The following is a 6,554-nucleotide window of genomic DNA, read 5'->3' as shown; positions in this document are numbered from 1 at the left end:
AAAGATGCTGTGAAACTTCAAAGGGTTCAGAAAAGATTTACAAAGATGTTGCCAGGTTTGGAGGATTTGAGCTATAGGGAGAGGCTGGGCTGTTTTCCCTGGAGAGTCGGAGGCCAAGGGGTGACCTTATAGAGGTTTACAAAATTATGAGGGGTATATAAATAGGCAAAGTCTTTTCCCTGGGATGGGGGAGTCCAGAACTGGATGAAAGGGGAAAGATGTAAAAAAAGACCTAAGGGGCAACTTTTTCGCACAGAGGGTGGTATGCGTATGGAATGAGCTGCCAAAAGAAGTGATGGAGGCTGGTACAATTACAACATTTAAGAAGCATTTGGAACGGTATATGAATAGGAAGGGTTTGGAGGGATGTGGGCCAGGTGCTGGCAGGTGAGACTAGATTGGGTTGGGATATCTGGTCGGCATGGATGGGTTGGATCGAAGGGTCTGTTTCCATGCTGTACATCTCTATGACTCTAAATTGCCCACTGTGTTCAGGGATGTGCAGAGTGCATTCGTCGGGGGTAAATGTAGAGTAACAGGGTAAGGGAATGGGTTTGTGTGGATTACCCTTTGGAGGGTTGATGTGGACTTATTGGGCCAAATAGCCTGTTTCCTCACTGTAGAAATTCTATGACGTGTAAAGGAAGAAACAGAGTTAATTTATCAAATGCAGTGACCTTTCATCAGAACCAACTAAGACTTGAGCTGTTTGCCTCCAAGCAGCTCTGAATGAAGGGGATCATTAAGACCCATTATGCTCAAACTAAAATGAGACTAATACTTTAACAGTTACTTAATTATCTCACAATGGAAATTCAAACACTGGAGGTGAAGCCTGACCTCCCTATTAGTCATTGTGAGATGGGCTCTGAGCACCTGAAATGGCTCTCTTTTTCACATGACTCAAATTGAGTGAATGGGGTAGTTCTGTGGGCAGTTGCCTGGTACTTTGAGAGTTTTGTGTTTAAACCTTACCTTTGATTTCATCTGAGTGGTTTTTGCTGTGGGAAAATTCAAGAATCAAAATTTGATTCTGTGCAGCCCCAGGAGTAGGCAGTGCAGTCTCTCTAGCCTGTTTCAACATTGAGTTAACTTATGGCTGATCTGCACCTTAACCCCATCTATACATCTCAGTTTTGTACTCTTACTAACCTATCTTAAGGAAATTTAATCAAAGACCAGAGACCATAAGTGGAAATTGCACATAAATGTATAATATTCTGCATTTTTCGTGTTTCAGTGCTGCTTCTTTAAAAAAAAATTCCCAACATTGCCAGATGCACAAGTTAGCTGAAATTGATCATGTTATTATATTTCCAGAATCTTCCATACCACCTGCATTGCACAGACAGTTCAGCTAAAGCTGACATAAGGGATTTAGAGACGAGAAAAAAGAGAGCCGTTAGAAAGAGCCATAAAAAAAGATAACCATGTCTAGCAGGATGCGTAGAAGAAGAAATAGCGTTAATTTATCAAATGCAATGACATTTCATCAGAACCATCTTAGACTTGAGCTGCTTGCCTCCAACCAGCTCTGAATGAAGGGCATCATTAAGACCCATTATATTCAAATTAAAATGGGCACTATTGCTTTTACAGTTACTTAATCATCTCACAATAGACTTTCAAATAATGGATGAAAAGCCTGACCTTCCTATTAGTCTTAGTGAGATGGGCTCTGAACACCCGAAAAGCCTGTCTTTCTCACATGACTCAAGTTGTGTGAATGGGGTAGGTGGCAGTTCCCTCACACTTCGAATGTTTTGTGTTTAAATGCTACCTTTGATTTCATCTGAATGGTTTTTGTTGTGGGATAATTCAAACATCAGAATCTGAAAATCATGAAAACTTGAAATTTCTGAGGGACATGACCACAACCCCCACCTTTAAATTTCCTTTCTCCTCACTTTTCACAGGTTCCCACATTTAAAAAAAAATTGATGAGGACAAAGAATGAGAGAGGCAGTGCTTATCTCCACGTAGTGTCATAGAGACATAGAGTAACGCAGCATGGAAACAATCCTTTTGACACAAACTGGTCCACGCTGACCTGGCACCCGTTCAGCTAATTCCAACTTACCCACGCTGGTCCATATCCCTCTAAATCCGTCCGATCCATGTATCTATCCAAATGTCTTTTAAATGTTGCTATTGTACCTGCCTCAACCACTTAGTCTGGCAGCTCATTCTTGGGAGTTAATAAAAACACTCCCTTTCCACAGCTAATTCCTCCCTGCCTGCCAAACCACATGGTTCTACCAAGAACCAGCAAATACTTCCCAGTGTAATAAGTTAAGGCAGCCAGTTCAGAGTCTCTCTGAGATTCTCCTCCTGGTCTTGACCATGTTGTAGGCAGCTGCAGCTAAGGAGAGATGGAGGTAAGAAAACATTAGGGGAGAAAGGGGAGAATTCCACCAAACAGCAGAAACATCTCACACCTATTCTGTCTCAAAGATCAGCTGGAAGTTATTGTAAAAAGGTATACAAATTAGGAGAGAATGAAGTGATCTTGGCAAGTCACGTGAAAGAGAATCCCAAGGCATTCTATACATGCATTATAAAGAAGAGGATAACTAGGGAGAATGTAGGACCACTCAAGAATAAAGGACAGAATGTATGCTTGGACGCAAAGGATGTGAGCGAGATCCAAAATGGAGTCTTTGCTTCGGCATTCACCCAAGAGAAGGACTTGGAGTATAGTGAGATTAGTGTGGAACTTGCTAATATGCTGACTTACCACACTGACAATTGATATATAAATACCAGAGAACCAACAATGACAATTAAATCCGGGGCAATAGCAAAACATAGGTAATATCCCACAGAAAGAGGAATAAAGTGGCTACCATGACAGGGCTGTGCAGTGTTGTGATTGATGTTGTCCTGAAGGCTGGGCAGTTTGCTGTGAACCTTGTCTATTTCAGGTTTGGCGGTTGTTTAAAGGGGAGAAGTGGAGGCATAGGGAAGGTCTTAGCAAGGTGCTCATCCTCATCGAAAATGTCATTCAGAACAAAATGGATCACTGCAAGGAAGTGTACCGACAACTGATCAACCAGGAATACTATAGGAGACTACCGACCAATCCAACCGAAGAACACACCCATGAACTAAACAGATTGATCAAGACTTTTGATCCAGTCCTACAGAGTTCCTTACACACTCTCATCCCACGTAATTCTCGGATAGGGGACTTCTACTGCCTTCCAAAGACACACAAAGCCAACACACTGGGATGTTACATCGTGTCAGGCAATGGAAACTTGTGTGAGAACCTCTCTGGCTATGTCGAGGGCATCTTGAAACCCATTGTACAGGGGACCCCCCAGCTTCTGTTGTGACACTATAGATTTCTTTCAGAAACTCAGCACCTACAGACGAGTCAAAGTTGGAACATACCTTGTTACAATGGATGTTTTGGCACTCTACACCAGCATACCCCACAGTGATGGCATTGCTGCAACAGCCTCAGTACTCAATACCAACAACTGCCAATCTCTGAGCACCATTCTACAACTCATCTGTTTCATTTTCGACCACAACATTTTCACCTTTGACAACCAGTGCTTCATCCAGATACACGGAACAGCCATGGGAACCAAATATTAATTAACCGAAACCTGCAACCCACTCTAACAGATGAATGACTTAACAGCAATCTAGGTTTGTTCAATATATAGGTCTAGGTAGCTGTGGGAGTCAGTTGGTTTATAGTAAATGTCCGTGTTGATTCGGTCGCCCGAGATAGAAATGGAAAGGTCTAGCAAGGGGAGGGAGGAGTCTGAGACGGTCCAGGTGAATTTGAGGTTGGGGTGGAAGGTGTTGGTAAAGTGGATGAACTGTTCAACCTCCTTGTGGGAGCACGAAGCAGTGCCGATACAGTCGCCATACCAACCAGTACCCTTCCACTGACACCCTCCTTCGACTGACTGAACTGGTCCTCACTCTGAACAACTTCTCTTTCCAATCCTCCCACTTCCTCCAAACCAAAGGAGTTGCCATGGGCACCCCACTCCGGCCTATCACCCTCACCTTGACCTCCTTCCACCTATCGCATCTCCATCGCCCCTCCCCCAAGTCCCTCCTCCCTACCTTTTATCTTAGCCTGCTGGACACACTTTCCTCATTCCTGAAGAAGGGCTTATGCCCGAAACGGCGAATCTCCTGTTCCTTGGATGCTGCCTGACCTGCTGCGCTTTTCCAGCAACACATTTTCAGCCCTGATCTCCAGCATCTGCAGACCTCACTTTCTCCACCAAGAATCTTACCATTAGCTCAGTATTCTGTTTTCCTGTTACTCCTTCCAAAGTGAATCACCTCACACTTTTCCACATTAAACTCCATTTGCCACCTCTCAGCCCAACTTTACAGCTTATTTATGTCCCTCTGTAACCTGCAACATCCTTCTGCACTATCCAGAACTCCACCGACCTTAGTGTCATCCCCAAATTTACTAACCCCTCCTTCTACACCCTCACCCAGGTCATTTATAAAAATGACATTATAAAAATGATGTTATTTGTCAGTGTGGTCAGTCAGCATAATGCTATAGAGCTACAAGTGTAGTGGTTTGAGGGTGTGGTTAGTTTTTTTTTCAGTATACTCTGGTTTCTTTTCAGATAGTAGAAATATTTCACCTTTTACTAAAAAATTCCATGGAGAGGAACACTTAGAGTTTGAATCAATTTTTATGGCCCTGCTTTTGTCGGGCTGTTCTATAATTGCAATGTAAGAAATTATATTTGTGTTGCTTTATGTTTCCAGTCTTGTGTCTTATGTTGTGTTTCCCGTTGCTCCAAGTCTTTCAGGCAGGTTGGATGATACTTGCTATATTTTGGAAGCTTTTTAAGCTTCCTATTCTGTACTATTAAAGCAGCATTCTCTTAATATTGGCCTATTGGCCAGAGTTTTAACCTTTTTTTTTCTTAGGCTTTTATTGACATAAAAGACGACTTTGTTGCTATTGCCTAGGTCTTAATTTTGTGGGCATCTACATTGTGCCTGTTTTCGCAAAGCTGCTTTTTTTGTTAGGAGATGGTGCGAACTGCAGATGCTGAAGAGTCAGAGTGGATTAACAGTGGGGCTGGAAAAAGCAAGCTTCAGAGGAGAAGGAGAGTCGAAGTTTCAGGTGGGAAACTTTAATCAGGACTGCAGGAAGGGGAGGAGAAGGGCCCTGCGAAATAAATAGAAAGAGGGGTGGTGAGGCTGGGGGAAGGTGAGTGGGATGGCAAAAGGAGAATGCAGGTAGGAGATGGCTGTGATTGGTCAGTGCGACAAGGAACAGAGAGAATTATAGCACAGGAACAGGCCCTTCGACCCTCCAAGCCTGCGCCAACCCAGATCCCCTATCTAAACCTGCCACCTATTTTCTAAGGGTCTGTATCCCTCTGCTCCCTGCCCATTCATGTATCTGTCTAGATACATCTTAAATGATGCTATTGTGTCTGTCTCTACCACCTTTGCTGGCAATGCGTTCCAGGCTCCCACAACCCTCTGCATAAAGGACTTTCCACGCATATCTCCCCATGCATAACTTTGCCCTCTCACTTTGAACTCATGACCCCTAGTATTTGAGTTCTGCACTCTGGGAAAAAAACTTCTTACTATCCACCCTGTCTGTACTTCTCATGATTTTGTAGACCTCAATCAGGTCCCCCTTCAACCTCCGTCTTTCTAATAACAATAGTCCTAATCTATTCAACCTCTCTTTATAGTTAGCTACCTCCATACCAGGCAACATCCTGGTGAACCTTCTCTGCATCCTTTCCAAAACATCCACATCCTTTTGGTAATGTGGCGACCAGAACTGTGCGCAGTGTTCCAAATGTGGTCGAATCAAAGTCCTATACAACTGTAACATGACCTGCCAACTCTGTCCAATGAAGGAAAGTATTCCATATGCCTTCTTGACCATTTTACTGACCTGCGTTACCACCTTCAGGGAACAATGGACCTGAAAACCCAAATCTCTCTGTATGTCAATTTTCCCCAGGACTTTTCCATTTACTGTATAGTTCACTCTTGAATTGGATCTTCCAAAATGCATCACCCCACATTTGTCCAGATTAAATTCCATCTGCCATTTCGCTGCCCATCTCTCCAATCTATCCATATTCTGCTGCATTGTCTGACAGTCCCCTTCACTATCTGCTACTCCACCGGTCTTGGTGTCATCTGCAAACTTGTTCATCAGGCAACCGATACCTTCCTCCAAATCATTTATATATATATAACAAACAACAGTGATCCCAGCACAGATCTCCATTTTGAGAAACTTCTTTCAACGATTACTCTCTGTCTCCTGTTGCCCAGCCAGTTCTCTATCCATCTAGCTAAAACACCCTGGACCTCATGCGACTTCACCTTCTCCATCAGCTGACCATGGTGAATGTCTTACTAAAGTCCATGTATATGACATCTACAGCCCTTCTCCTATCAGTCAACTTTGTCACCTTTGTAAAACATTACCTTCCCCGCACAAAACCATGCTGCCCATTACTGATAAGTCCATTTTCGTCCAAATGGAAATATATCCTATCCCTCGGTACCTTCTCCGG

General features: G+C 43.4%; 1 non-coding gene across 1 annotated transcript; it reads left to right on the top strand.

The window, feature by feature from the left end:
- The first annotated feature begins 4,596 nt into the window (after positions 1–4,596).
- LOC132819942 (U5 spliceosomal RNA) lies at positions 4,597–4,708 on the top strand. The gene has a single exon (XR_009645156.1). It is a non-coding gene; the product is annotated as a U5 spliceosomal RNA (small nuclear RNA).
- The last annotated feature ends 1,846 nt before the right edge of the window (positions 4,709–6,554 follow it).

This window comes from Hemiscyllium ocellatum, chromosome 10, assembly GCF_020745735.1.
Source record: "Hemiscyllium ocellatum isolate sHemOce1 chromosome 10, sHemOce1.pat.X.cur, whole genome shotgun sequence".
Classification (NCBI taxonomy): domain Eukaryota; kingdom Metazoa; phylum Chordata; class Chondrichthyes; order Orectolobiformes; family Hemiscylliidae; genus Hemiscyllium; species Hemiscyllium ocellatum.
This window is presented reverse-complemented; position numbering and strand designations above follow the sequence as displayed.